Genomic DNA, 16,015 nt, shown 5'->3' with positions numbered 1-16,015 from the left:
AAAGGAACCTTTAATATATATTAATGGGCATGCCATAATGTCCCTCCTTTTCTATTCATGATTAATATTCATTTCATCTTTATTTCCCTTTCATAGAGATCCCAAAGGTGTCCATTTTCTCCACCCTTGGAAGAAAGTTCTATGCTTTAAATCCTCTATATGATAAGTCATCACATTATTCACATTTTCCAAAGGATATTGAGGAGGTCAACAAACTGACTTTGAAATGTTTAATGCATAGTACATCTCATCACCATGCACAACTTGGGAATAAATTTTCTAATTTTCCTTTGATTTTCCACTCAAAAAGTGAGGTAGAGACCTCCTTCCACCAAGAAAATTCATTTCCCATTCTTAGTTTAGAATATTGGGCATCCATATGCCATGTTTCAAAACATTTTGTACTATAAAATTGTACTCCATCATATTCTAAGGGTTAAATCCATCTACCGCTCAAGCTTTTATGTTAATTTCTTGAGGGAGATCCCCAAAAGTATCCATTTCAACTAAAATAACTTGTTTGAGATTAATTTGGGGATAGTGATATGCTTGGTTATATATTTTTTACTTTAGTTTTCTCTGTCTCTACCTTCTACACGAAGTGTGGGATCTCATAAGAAAATAATCATGTTGGACAAAATTAGAGTGCCCATGTTGACAAAGAGTTGTTCTATTCACCCAGCGATGAGTCTAGAGGACATTGTAACTCCTCTTAGTTACTTGATATCAATGGAAGATGAAGATACAAATTATGGCAAACAAAACTTGTAGAACGCAAGTAGCATACAATCTCCTCCATGCTATGAAAGGAGAATAATGGGTAGATAATTACGGGTATTGAAATACTAGCAAAGAAAATAGAATGCCCAAGATGCCATTTCCATCCAATACATCATGCTTGGGGATAGAGAATCTATGCAATGCAATGTAAAAATCAATTCATAGAATCCACCATCAAATTTCTTCATAACATATAGAAAATGCATACTTCACAAAACAAAGGCACTATTGGTTGATATTTCTCCATTTTTGCATGTTATAGATCATTATAATAATCTAGAATGAGTACCATCTCAAATAATTGGTGATGATGTGGATAATTCAACTAATGGAATAGTGAAGGCCAAAGAAAGTAAATGGGTGTGATGAAATTTAAGATAAATGCATAAGAAGGGTGTCTTGTTCTAGATGGCTTAAATATGTCACACATAGGCTTTATTGATAGACAAATACCTTTAAACATCACATACTAAGTGTAATGCCTACCCCTAGTTTACTTTTCTTATTTTATTGCCAAATTCTTTTAGGCCAGTTTTATAGTTATGTTTTATGATTAGCAGTTCTTGGTTACTTGATTTGTTTGGATGTTATTTCATAGTGAGTTGACATATTTGATTAACTACTTGATACTAAGTTATTTCCTGCATTTGTGATTATTCTTTCAATGATGATACATGTATGTTCATATAGTAATTTCAATTATTTCATGATCACAATTAAATGGATTGTTCATATGTAGTTCTATGGTTACTTACCCCATACTTGCATGTGTATCATGTACTTGTATGATTTACTTTATGTTTGAAATTTTTGATATGGTTGAGGAAGGACAACATAATCACCTACTAGTTGGGATCTACACAATGCACCACTCCCTGCAATTTCTTGTTTAGTTTAGATTTATATGCATTTGTATATACTTGACTTTTATGCAGATTGTAGGTAATGATCATTGACTTCCCTGAATTGCTAGGATGAGCATGCCCTATCAAAATATCTTGATGGTAAAATAGGGGAGATAGTTCTTGAGTCTAAATCCTAGCCCAAAGTGAATTATCCTAGAAAGATCTGTGGACCTATTGTGATTTTTAGTAATTAATAAATCAAATAAAAATATTATTAAATGATTTAAGTTAATGAAAATTTCACAAAGATAAAAATATTATTTAATTAATTAAGAAATTCATTAAATAAAATAATTAAATTTAAAACATTTAATTATAGTTCTAATTATGGTGTAATTATATTTATTTAATTTATTAATAATTTATTTAGGAGTTTGATTTTTATAATAAACTCTAAATATTATTATTAGTTAAATTAATAAATATTTTATTCAAAATATCTTATGATTTTAATAAAAGAGAGAAAGAATAAATTTATTAAAGTTTATTTTAATTAAAAGGAAAAAAGTTCCACATGAAATTAAAATAAAATAAAATAATAAAGAAAAAGGGTTTGTGTGATTTCAAAACCAAAACCCTAAAGGGAGAAATATCTTTACTAAGAAATTAGAGCTCATTTCTCCACACACATGTTTGAAGGAGAAAATTTTGAGAAAGGGTTTTTGAGAAAATGAGATATTCTTGCAATCTTTAAGTGTTGGCATAGTTAGCATCGGATTGAGGTAGGATTGTTAGTTCAATTTATCATAGTAATTTTTCTTCATATTTCTTTGTCTTCTTTGTGCGAGTTTGACAATCCTATTTTGGAAATGGTATTGTTTGAAACCCTTCTTTTTGAAATCATTATTCTTCATTAAAAAATGTTTATGATTGAAATCAATATGAAATGGTCATATTAGAAATCTTGATTTTCATTATGGAATACAATTTTTGGAAGATGAGATTGTTTTAGACAATATAGATTTGGGATATGGTTTAGAAAAGAAAAACCTAAATCTAATTAAACAAATTTGATAGTTTTTCAATAATTTTCCTATTTGATCTATTATTAAATTAAATTTAAAATATGTATCTATATTAATACCATAGCAATAATATATTATTTTGGTAATAATATTTTTAAGACAAAAAGGAATTTGTATTAGACATTTTTGAAGTATTAGATAGTAGCCAAAAGAATGGGGGGCTAATCCTAGTGTACAAAAAGGCTAAAGAATTAGTTGGAGGTTACCTCCTAATTATCTAACTGATATTAGTTTTATACTTCAAAAAATAAAAAATTTCAAAACAAAACTATTGCTATTAATGGTATTTTTACTAACTAGCAAATAATGCAGAAAGCAATTCTAGCAGCAAGAAAACATATTGCTTTTGTCAATCTAGTAAATAGACATATACATATATAATAAAACTTCTTAGGGAACCAAGATCAAATTGATTGACATAAAAGAAAAATAAAATAAAACAAAATCAGGGCTATCTACCCTCATTCGTTTCTAGTTCCTTGTTCTTCTTCTCCTCACGCTCATCCCTATTCACTTCCATCCCCTCCTCTTTGACAGGTTTGTCTAGGTACATCTTCAACTAGTCCTCCTCTAGAAAGCAATAAATGGAGCAAGTAGTCTTTCTCTCCTTGCCCAAGTCCATGTCCTTATTTACTTGTTGTGGATAAAGAGTAGTGGTAGCAAAATCCATAACTTTTGTGGAGAATTTTGTTAGTGTGTCAAATTTTTGGCAGATGCTAATGTGATTATCCACAATCTCCTTCATTGACTACTCTAGCCTATCAAGCCAAACCTTACTTTACCTTTGGCCAAGGCTATGTTTCCCTTTTTCCCAACCTTTGGGAGTGTCTTTCATGAGGGAGGTGATGTCTGCACCCCTACTTTTGGTAGGGGATGGCATAGTTTTAAGGGTATTTGAGATGTGTGAGGGAGTAGGTGGGTTGGAGATAGAATTATTACCAATGTCTTATTGAGATCCCTTTCTCTTGGTGGGTTTTATCTCACTCTCGGTAGACTCTGGACCAAAATCATATTTTAGGGGCTAGGGGGGCAAGGATTTGGGGGGACTAGAATTTGTCCAATTGGAGACATTTTCTAGTTCTCCAAGCATTCTTCTTTGCTCTTCCTTGCGTCTATATATGAGTCAATGAGGCCTATTTTAAACTCAAGGGCATGAGTTTTCCTTGATTTTTTGTGGCATGAGCAAGGACCAAGGTCCATAGGTATTTGGGGAGTGACAATAGCTAGGGGTCGACCAGAAGTGACAAGTGTAAGGTGAGGTTATAGTTCTATAGTTTTTTCTTGAAGCCCTCATGAATGATATAAAAGGGTTTACCCTCCTCTTTCTTTTTCCTAGCCTTATAGATATTGTCTTCCATAGAATTCAAAAATAGATATGAAAAGGAAATTTGATCTAGGTTCCTAAAATGGTTGAGAATGTGGAAATAATAGTAATAAAGTACTTGAAATTGATCCTCAAGGATAATGTACCTTATTATGGCATAGTAAATAACATCAGAAGGCTTAGGAAAATCTTCTCCGAAAAACTCACCACACATTTGAACCAATTCCTCATCAAACTTGAAGACATTATGCGAATATGTGTGTGTGTGTGTGTGTGTGTGTGTGTGTGTCTGTATATATATATGTATGTATATATATATGTATGTATATGTATGTATGTATATATATATATATATATATATATGTATGTATGTATGTACGTACATACATACATACATACATACATACATACATACATACATACATATATATATACATATATATATATATATATTATTGGGTGGGTGGTGGCCACCACCCTCTTATCCTTTCTCTTCATCCCATTGGCTGTGATGGTAGCCAAAGTTGTTGTGTTGTACTTGGTTGTTTCAATAGCCGAAGCTGGCAATGCAACTAGGCCACGTAGAAACCACCCCATAGTTTGGGTTATTTTGATATATATTTAAAAATGTATTTTTATTCATTAACAAAATTATTTTTTAATGTGTTAATTATTATTTATAATAAATTCTTAATATTAGAATTATTGTATTATTAATCTAGTAATTATTGTTATTAAATAAATTAATAAATATTATTTATTGATAATTTATTAATTATTTAATAATCATTGTTAGATTCTTCATACAATATATAATTTTAGAGGTTTAGTGATCTAGTTTTGTATTAAAGATATAATTGTAATTTCTAATTTATTAATTAGGAAATTGTAGTTCAACCATATTTTTGAGAGAATTGCCTAGACCTTTTATATGATTCAAATTTGGTTATGTGGTGCAAGTTATATGTAAATAATTGTATACTAGGTTTATTACTTTTCATAGTTCAGAAACCCTAGGTAATTATGACACTTCAAAAATGGACAAAACTTGTACCCTATCTATAAATCAAACCATTGTGTTTTTAAACCAAACAAATAATGAAACTATTGTTGTTATGTATTTTATGTGACGTATAGTTTACTTTTGTTGGTTTTGGGTTTTGACTTAGTATGTTGACCAGTCAAGATGTTTATCAAAGGCTTGGGGAGTTTTGTTCTATGATGATGTTATGTATATTTTGTTCATGATCTTTTGTACCTGACCATTGTGATGTACTCATGTATTTTCTATGATGAGTTTTAATAAGTTAGTTGTTATTGCATTCTAGATGCTTGTTTAGGACTAAGGTGAATGGTGTGTTTTTTATGGCGTAGCCTTTGAGTTTCAAACAATTATCTTTTGATGCTTTCTGGTTGGTTGTATAGAAATGAGGCTATTACTATGATTTTCTTTCTATAACCCATGAGATTTCAATTGGTTATCTTTGGTGCTTTCTAGTTTCTTGCACAGGGTTGAGGAGAATGTTATGAATTATCTATAGGTGTTTCCCAATTGCTTGCATAAGACTAAGGTGAATATTGTGATTTATTTTTAGGCACTTCATAGTCACTCGTATAGGACTGAGGTGAAAATTGTGATTTTATGATTTGTACCTTTCATGAGCATTTTACCAAATTTTTGTTTTCCCCTTTTTAATCTTGAGGTCATTAGCTAAAGCAATTGTTTTCTATGTCTATTTGTTATGATCTTGGTGGGTAGCATTCACTAGCACCTCAAGGTTTTTGTACAATGGTTTGTACCATGTGGTATTAAAGCCTCCACATAGGTTTAAGTCTCAGAGTGTGTGGCAATGCCAACATTGTAGTGTTCATCCAGGGCTCATACAACCAAGAGAGGGCCTACTATATGGGTGCACATCCAACCTAGATTCTGCACTATGGAGCATGGTGGGATGTTATAATCCTGGTGTGCAGCCTCCACTAGTAGCTTAGGTTTTTGGTGCAATGATTAGTACCATTGTTATAGGTTACTTATTCTCATCTTTTATGAAGCACTCTACTATCTATATTTACCTAATCTTTTTGTATTGGTTTCCTATTTTTTTAGTGCACACAGGAATTATGTGATTTAGGTATGGTTGGGATGTGATATTGCATTCTCCTAATGAGAAATAAGTGTTCTAAATTTCATTCTGACCTATCTTTCACAGATTTTAGGCTATCAAGTTGATTTCCCTATCAATAGAGCTACACCAACTACAAATCTAAAGGTTGGAGATATGGAAAGTGATTAAAAGGGACGTGACTATACTTTTTCCAATACCCAAGGACTTACAAGGTTGTGGATATAAGTAATGGTGATTCTCATTTAGATCTATAGAAATAAAATCAAAATTGATTAGGAAAAAATGTTTATGTTTTGTTGTTGCATATTCATGGAAATGTAGCCATTTTAATCTATTTATAAAGCCTCATGAACTAGAGCCTAGCCTTAGATCAAATAATCAAATAATGTGAGTATAATTATGTAATGGTTCATAACTAGTAAGGCATGCTCAAGATCTTTCTTCAAGCCCATCAGATGCAATTAAAAGTTGAATAATATTTCGATGCCTTAGTCCAAAAAATATATCTAAGATAGGAGTTTTTGCCAAAAAGTAACAAAACAAGCTACTTTTCTTGGATCTTTGGAGATAGAAAGTTTACTTACGTTAAAATTTTGAATGTCCTTCATAGATGCTCAAAAGAGACTTTCAAAGAAGTGTTGAAAATGCAAACCCATTAAGAAGGAAAAGAAATGTTAAATGTCTTTGGCAAAAATTGAAAGAATGAAGTGCACAAGCTAGCAAAAGGATTACTCCCCATGCTATGATTCCAAATAAAATGAAAACAAAATTGTGGAAAAGCTAAGTGTTTCATTCTCTCCCACATATGTTAATATTGTTAAAGACATCTCCATTCCAGATTCTAAGGAAATGTGAGGCACTTCAAACCTTAAAGACAAGTGTTTTTGTTGTTTAATGACTTTAGTCATATCACGTTACTTTAAGTAAAAACTACTTTCAAGAAATAAATACTTAAGTACTAATAAACAAAAAGCTTAAATAGCCATTACTCATGGAATTAAAAGAAAATCTAGCCATTATAATCATTGGCCAAACTTAATTTCATTCAGTGGCACCAAAATTCTTATTCCTTAATGCTATTTCATCAGATTTGCAAGTAATTGGTTTCTACAAGTTCATTTAATAACTATTTATCAAAAACTGTATCCTATGCAATCTTGGCGAATGACACATAGAGATGTTAGTTATGAAAGTTAAATTGTCTTGGATAGTGAGTTAAGAGAGTATATAGATACATCCTTCTATTTCTACAACTTGGTTAATCTACATAGGAGGCAAAATTCCCAACCCATTCACCCAATCACTCTAAAAGTCAAAGAGAGTGGATTGGTAGAGGAAACTAGCTTCCCAATGGTAGTTCATGCACCTTAGTTAGTAAAGGAGTGAATAGAGAGATACAATCTAGAAATGATCCATATTCTATTTCTAGATCAATCCATTCTCTTGTCATTTAACAAGGTGTTGATGCAGTGAGAATTTTGCATCCCTATACAAGAACAATATTATGACATTGATTTTGGGTTCTCTGAGTCCATGTTTAATTAGAAAATACCCTTAAATAGGAGGACATGTAGAGGACCTAGTTCTACATTTCCTACTCAAAGAAGAGAAAAATGCTAAAAACTCTTTTTGGCACCAACCTAAAGTGAGAGATCATGGATATCCTCACACTCCTCATTAGACTAAAGAGAAGAGATGAGATTTTAGAGTTCACTGAGCACCATTTTTTGCTAGTACAAGATACATGTGCTGAAGATATGAAGATCAATTGGGTAGAGATCATTTATCATGAGCTCACTTCCTAGTTCAATTATATCAAAGCATTCAAGTAGTTCTATATGTCCTATTTGATTTATACTTTGGCAATCTCACAAGTATCCCAAACTACAATGAGCATACCATGGTCTATCAATTCTCCCTACATCTACAAATGCAATGAACTATGAGGATTATGTTGCTATCAATTATGCCTTTACAATGAGATTATGTCAGTAATCACAAGGTTTCCCTAAAACAATATTCTCGCCAGAAGAAATTTTGGCCATGGCCTAATTTAGTTGCCAATTCACTCAATTTCTAAGTTTCTCATATTTGTTAATAAGAACCTATGATGGATTTCCCAAGATATTTCCCAAATATCTAGAGGAAAAGGTAGTCCTAGTTGAGCTATGTTGACAAATTATAGAGGTGAACACCTTGTATTTAAATTTTAAGAAGATTGTCAGGATTCCATTCCCTATTGTGGTAGGCTTGTACTCATGTGCTTCTAGATCAGATGATAAGAACCTACTGAAGAGTTTTGAAAGCAAGGTCAAGTTGATAGACTATGAGGTGTTTAGGCCTCAATATGATCTAGTAAATTTTGTAAAGGATCATCTATAGTTGGAATATTCCTATAGGAATATCCCAAATATTGAAGATTTCTTCGATGAGTATAAAACTCAGAGGATATTTTGGTTATGGCTAATTGCTGAGGAAACAAAGCTATATAAAGATTATGTGGATGTTTTTTATCTTGTAAATAATGAATCCTATATGCACCTCACCTCTCATTAAAATATCAAGGCACACCTATCCTCTCTACCCAACCTTCTGAGCTAGTCATTGATACAATGGAGGTTCTCATGTGAGGGATAATCAAAAGAACAAACAAATGGGCAGAGTGGACCTAGGTGAGGAAGAAAAGGACTAGAGCTACCATTTCAATAGATCAAGGACCAATATGAGCTAAATAATTAGCTACAACTATGACCACAATGACCACAAAAAAAATATATGTGGGTCCATCACAATTCATTGGCCAAGGAGGAGACCAACCTCTAGAAAAGAATGTGCCACTTACTCCAACCTACATAGCTGGACCTCTTTCAAATATTGGGAAGATAGGAAAGAAGGATGGTCATAAGAATAAGGGGATGGAATAAGAGAAATCAATGGAAAAGTCATCCTTCCCTATTCAAGTCATCAACTTGGATGGTGATATGAATCCCATGGATGGCTAGGGATAGGAAGCATCTCAACAAGGGTATACATTAGCCCTTTTGGTAACCAAGGTAGCTACCTTCCCTATTGCTTCCTAGAGAAAGGAAACTCTATTGATTTTGAGGAAGTTTTTTGATCCATCTATAGTACAATCTACTATGAATGTGCTCTCTATTGATTCTTGGATTGAAGAGACCATTGATAGAAAGAAGAAGAGATATGAGAATGCAGCCCCATCAAAAGACTTGATCAAACAAGTCACCTCCTCTCAGCCATCAAAGAAGACTAAGAAGTAGAAGATAGTCACTTTCCTATCTACAAATTTAGCAACAAACCATATGCTAGTTGAAATTGCAAAGCCTTAAAAGAAAGGAAGATTTCAGTAGATCTTAAAAGATCACTTCCAAATAAAAAAATTGGATCTCAGCATTCAACTTCATGAATTCATGGTGAATATGTTGAATTCAGCCAATGAAAAGATTTAGGACAAGTTAGAGGAGCTAAGAGAAGATAAGGAGCTATTGAATGCTTCTAATAGAGCTAGTAGAATATGTAAAGTATTCACTTAGGAGAACTTCTTGTAGTCAGTTTAACCCAAATGTAAAAGAAAACCTAACTTCCTAATCAAGCTACATCAAGAGAGAGAATTTGGTCAAGTAGGCCTAGCATGGGTAGATTAGATAAAGGCCCAAGCTCCCCCACTGGTGGAAAATCTAGGGAGCTTTGTACTAGATGCTCATAAGCTTAGAGAGGCTACCTCAGATCATCAAACAACCATACAAAAGGAAGAAGATAAGTTAATAGAGAAATTGGCACTTATGCAGGAAGTGATAGATATGAAGACCAGTGTGGCCATTACTCATGGGATTGTAAAGATTGGCGAAGACTCAATGCTCTAGTTGAAGAAATCCTTGGAGCTTGTCATAGAAAACTCTATGAGATCTATGAGTCAACTCAAGGATGTGCATGAACAAGTACAAAAGATAATTGATAAGTTGTTTCAATACTTGAAGATCTTGCACATAGAGTCATTTTTGTCTACTAATGGCAAGTTGTTCAACATGGAAAGAATAAAGTCCAAGTTCTTGGCATTTTTTGATGAAGTCATTGACCTACTTAATTTTTTAGTGGCCAAGATACAAGAACTATTAACATTTGATGCTTTCATAAAGAGGTAAATGAAGACATTCAAATCAAGGTTGTCCAAAATTGATGATCTCATAGAAATGCATGATTGCTGGATGATCAGAGCTAACAAAATCCTCATTCTAGGTGTTAAAGAGCTGGATAAAGTAACCAAGGTTGTGAAAGAAAATTGGTCTAAATTAGTTACTTCCAAGAAGGAATGATTATTCTAATGTTTCTCTAGACATCTATCATTTTCCCCTCTTCCTTCTTTTGTTGCCATTCTTAGCATTTTGATAAATCTCTAAAATAGATAATGATTTGAGCTTGTATTATTTTTAGATTATTCTATTTAGAGATGCTCTATGGAGCAATCATCAAATGTAACTAAGAATTTTGGGAAGGCTTATAAATGTAACCTTTTAACATGTAAATCTTATCAACAAAAAAATACTTTGGGAAAACCCCTATAGCTAGGACTATTGTGTGAGACTCTGAGTTCATTCTATATTTTTTTCTTCATTTAGTTTAAGTGGATTTTATAGAATAAATGTGTTAATGTTGAAAATTGAATGAATATAAATGAACTTGGCTTTATTTCCTTCATTCAATAGATTTCATGCTTTAGTCTCTTCAGCATAAGCATGTCTTCTATTCATATTAGTTTGTGTGTTTAATTTTAGTCCTTTGCATATGGGAACTAGAAATTGGTTTGGGAGAAGCATAGGACTAGACAATCTAGGTATTGTAAAAGCATTGGCTGACTCTATGATCTAGGAATTACTTGTTTCACTATCTTTCCTTTCTTCCTACTATCATAGTTAGTCTTGCATGTTCCCTTTTCTCTTCATTTTTAGTTAGAGTAGATTGCATATTGTGAGAGAGTTCTTTGCCAAGGTTTTTCAAAGTGTTGAGCAACTTGATGTTTGCCTCTTCTTCTATCTCATTAAGAGCATACCCCCAAAGCCTGAAAGACAAATTTATTGCATATTTTGCACTCATAAGGAAGTCAGGGAAAACCCCAGTGGGAATGGTACCCACAAAATGATGTACTAAAATATAAATTCCTTGTAAGAGCCACCTTTCAATTCAGGGGTCATTGATACATTAATACATTGACCCATTCTATTGTTAATTTTTTTCTTTTTCATAAACCATTGGGCAAGTAAATAGTCAAGGCACAAACCAACATATCAAGAAAGACAAAATTTTAACGAACAAAGCCTAGGGTAGGTAATCTATGTGTATGTTATGAAGCGGGTTACAATGGAGGTTGGAGCCCTAAAAAGTTCATATGGGTAACCTATTGTAAGTTTTTTTAATCAATGTCAACATTTCATTTAATGGGCTTGAAATGATGCGATAAGAGTCATTGTGTTTCCTTACCCCTGCATTGAGTGCTACTATAGGTGAGTATGAGAGTAGAGAGGATATTTTCTTGTAATCTTGCTTCATTATTATGTCTTGTCTATATGAAATGATATTTATGCCACATAGATACACTAGAGGGCTAAAGTCCAGAGAGGCTTCCAGGGTAACCTTAGAGTTGACTCGTGCAATGACACTTGTCCACTTACATAGTAGATTTCCTACATGTCTTTGTTGCCTCTAGGATTAGATGTTACTTCTTTCTTAGTACACTTGAGATAGATTTCTATCAGGATTACCTTGACCTAGATGCATTTTTCTAATATGTGGGTCGTTAATGATATAAGACTTGAGATTATTTCCTTAGCACAATGGGAATGGACCATTTAGGTTCATCAAGGTCTAGTGGTACTATTTTTTATACCATTGACATTCGATGGCTAGATGTTATTGTTCGATGCACTTGATGTTTTTATTCCTTTCATTTTGATCTTGTGTTTTTTTATGGAGGATAATATTTTCTTGCACTATATTTGATATATTAGAGATCTTATGAGATGATGTATTTTATTCATGATTTATATTCTTTGAATTTTTCATACCTTGTGACTTATACACCATATTTTCTTTGAATTTGGTTAATGATATAAGACTTGAGATTATTTCCTTAGCACAATGGGAATGGACCATTTAGGTTCATCAAGGTCTAGTGGTACTATTTTTTATACCATTGACATTCGATGGCTAGATGTTATTGTTCGATGCACTTGATGTTTTTATTCCTTTCATTTTGATCTTGTGTTTTTTTATGGAGGATAATATTTTCTTGCACTATATTTGATATATTAGAGATCTTATGAGATGGTGTATTTTATTCATGATTTATATTCTTTGAATTTTTCATACCTTGTGACTTATACACCATATGATTATGAATTTGGTTATGGAAAGTGACATCTTATATAATTACATATTATATAATTGGATTTATACTTATCATTTATCTATGATTTGGTTTTATTATGTGTAAGATTTAGTGTTAATGAAATATTATATATATATATATATATGTACATACATACATACATATATACATACATATATACATACATACATACATACATACATACATATGTATATACACATGTAAAAATGTACATATATATGTATGTATGTGATTCAACTTAATGAAACCCTTCAAAGGTGTAATATGTTTATGGACAGTTGTATGTATGTGAGTTATTACTTCTGCCATGTTATCTCTTGTTGTTTAATCTTTTCAAAAAAAAATCTTGGCAAGCTTAGTGAAACTTTAGGTTAATTTATTTGGCTTCCTTGGTGATGTGATACATCTAGTATCATAGCTCAAGTTTCTACATTGGGAGCTCTTGGTATATTGGAACAGCACTAGATGAAAACTAGTCAAGCTAGAACAAAACTTTAAAAACTATATGTATCTATTATAATTTAAAAACTTGAAAAGTTCAAACTCAAAAGCTTGAATCATAGATAAAGGAAAACCTTAAATAACATAAAGTTGGATTTCAAACATGTACTCTTATTATTGTATTTTAAGGTGGTATTCCTTTATTGACTTTGTGAGCATTCCTTTTGTTCTTTCTTGGGTATTGTAGGAGGATGGTGTCTAAGACTAGATCATCTATTAGGGGTGTTGGTGCAGGAAGAGGTTCTCAAAGAGGTAGACATGATAGTCCTCCTCCATTTCATAGAGAGAGTCTTATTTAGGAGGATAATAGGGAGGAGAGCCATAAAGAAGACTATGTTGACTCAAATGAGACTAATTTGAGATAGATGTTGATGACAATCTTAGAGTGCCTTCTGCCAAGGGGTACTAATGAGGAGGAATCACATCATGTTGGGAGATGATCTTAGAGTTCCTTCTTGCTCCAAGGGGTGCTAACTAGGAGGAATCAAATTATGTTGGGAACGAGGAGAGATGGAGATCCAAGATTGCTCGAGGAGACCTCCATGGTTGTAGAGAAAGGTTAGCTAAGGCCACTCAGATGACATACCTATAGAGCTTAGAGATAAAACCTTCCACTAGAAGCAGTGCAAGATATGTTACAGAGTAGTATTTAATTGTATTAGATAATATTTTGCAATGCTTGACTTTGAGTCTAATGTCAAAATGAGGTTTTCAAGAACCCACCTAGAGCTCTTTGGGGATACATGTGGATAAGTACACCAAGATGGTTTACAAAAAAAGTTGACACCCTCCAAAAAAAAAAAAAAAATTTAAATTACTAGATCAGTTTTTTAAAGACCTAATTATGTTATATGAAATTTTGAAACGTGGCTAGGATTGGTTACCAAGCCTATAAAATATATTAAAAAAATGACTAGGTTTTGAAACTTGATCTAGTTTCTAAGATGAAAAATCTATTCTGAACCGGATCGGGTTTTGAAGAAATTAAAATAGGCTCCACTCCAAAAGAAATATAATTCACATTCAAACTTCTATTGACTCCATTTAAAATATGTTTGAAAGATATTGAAGAGATATAAAACATTGTGCCACTAAAATAATAGTAAACAATCAATACTTTCTTTTCAATCCATTATAATTAATCATGATCTAAAATAAGTAAACATTATTTTCCAAACACGGGGAAAATAGGTAGGTAACAATATTATTATAGTTTTTATATTTCTATCATCTCTCTCAATCCCTATATCCATTTATAACTCCTAACACCCCCCCCCCCCCCCCCCCCCACTCTCTCTCTCTCGCAAACACACACACACACACACACACACACACACACACACACACACACACACACACACTTGTCTCTCTTACTCTTTCTATCCTATCCCCCCCCCCCCCCCCCCTCTCTCTCTCCATATTTCTCACTCTCTCCATCCTATCCCCCCAAAACCCCCGCTCTCTCTCTCTCCATCCTAACCCATTCTCTCCATATTTTCTCACTCTGTCTATCCATGTACTATCCCCCCCCCCCCCCTCTCTCTCTCTCTCTCTCTCTCTCTCTCTCTCTCTCTCTCTCTCTCTCTCTCTCTCTCTCTCTCTCTCTCTCTCTCCCCATCCCTCTCTATCTAAACCCTACTACCTAACCCCCCAATCTCCCTAACCTCTAATCCATGAAATGGGAACTTCACCTAGAGAGAGAGAGAGATAGAGAGATGAAGTTATGGAGATAGGGACATAGGAGAGAGAAATTAGGTAATAGGATAGAGAGAGTTAGAGAGATAAATTAATGGAGAGAGAGGGATATAGTAGAGAGAAATTAGGGGATATGATGGAGAGAGAGAGAGAGAGAGAGAGAGAGAGAGAGAGAGAGAGAGAGAGAGAGAGAGAGAGTTTAGGGTTTAGTGAGAGAGAGAGAGGGGGCTTAGGGATTACTTAGTGAGAGACAATTCTTAAAGGTAACAAGTTAGACAAAGAGTAAGAGAGATTATTAGTTAGTTAAAGAATGTGAGAGGTTAGGAAAACTAAGAGATATATCTTAGGATTTATTTACTTAGTGAGTGATTATATGTATGTATGTTTGAGAGAGAGAGATAATTCACACTATGTTATCATTCAATTTTACCTATTGATTATCTATTTGGAAAACAATGACTACCTATTTTAGATTATACTTAATTCAAATTGCTCGAAAATAAAATTTTGATGACATATTAAAATGAAAACTTTAATTACTTTTACCAATGCCTTGACATTCCTCATAGACGTATGTCTACCCTTTTAAAAATAATTTTTTATATACATAAACCAAATTCAAAATCAATTATATATATTGTTCTACACTTTATTCTATACACTTTAAAAAAGAGTTTTCATTTTTTATTATTTTGATGAAGTTATTCCTACCACAAGAACAAGTCCCAAAATTTTAGGATGTAGTTAGTTCAATAATTTGTAAAAATAAAATACTCATCATAAAAATTACAAAAACATACACAACTTCTAGATATGATTCTTAGCTATCATCCTACCAAAGGGATATGCAAGATACTTAATATAACCTGATATTTTGTGTTGCACATGAAAATATCTTTTTTATGTTTTCTAAAAGATTTAGGGACTATTTTGTGTGTGTGTCTGGTTTGACCCAACTTATTTTATCCATTTTGTAAAAAATATAGTAGTTTAGAAGGTAAATCTAGAGTACTACAATTTATATGTTTTATACATCTTGCTATTTTTAGTGGATGACCCTCAAATGTATTGTTAAAGTTTAGGTTTACCTAATTTTAGAAAGAAGGTTTCCACTTATAACCCCCTTTTTGTACACCATCTTAGTGCACTCTCCACTTGTGGAACATTGAGGAGAAGAAACTAGGTGTGAACATGAACACTATTACATGGGAGTTATTCCTTGAGAACTTTGATGAACA

Source organism: Cupressus sempervirens, chromosome 5 (genome assembly GCF_028749045.1).
Source record: "Cupressus sempervirens isolate cs-2001-9-10 chromosome 5, ASM2874904v1, whole genome shotgun sequence".
NCBI lineage: Eukaryota > Viridiplantae > Streptophyta > Pinopsida > Cupressales > Cupressaceae > Cupressus > Cupressus sempervirens.
This window is presented reverse-complemented; position numbering follows the sequence as displayed.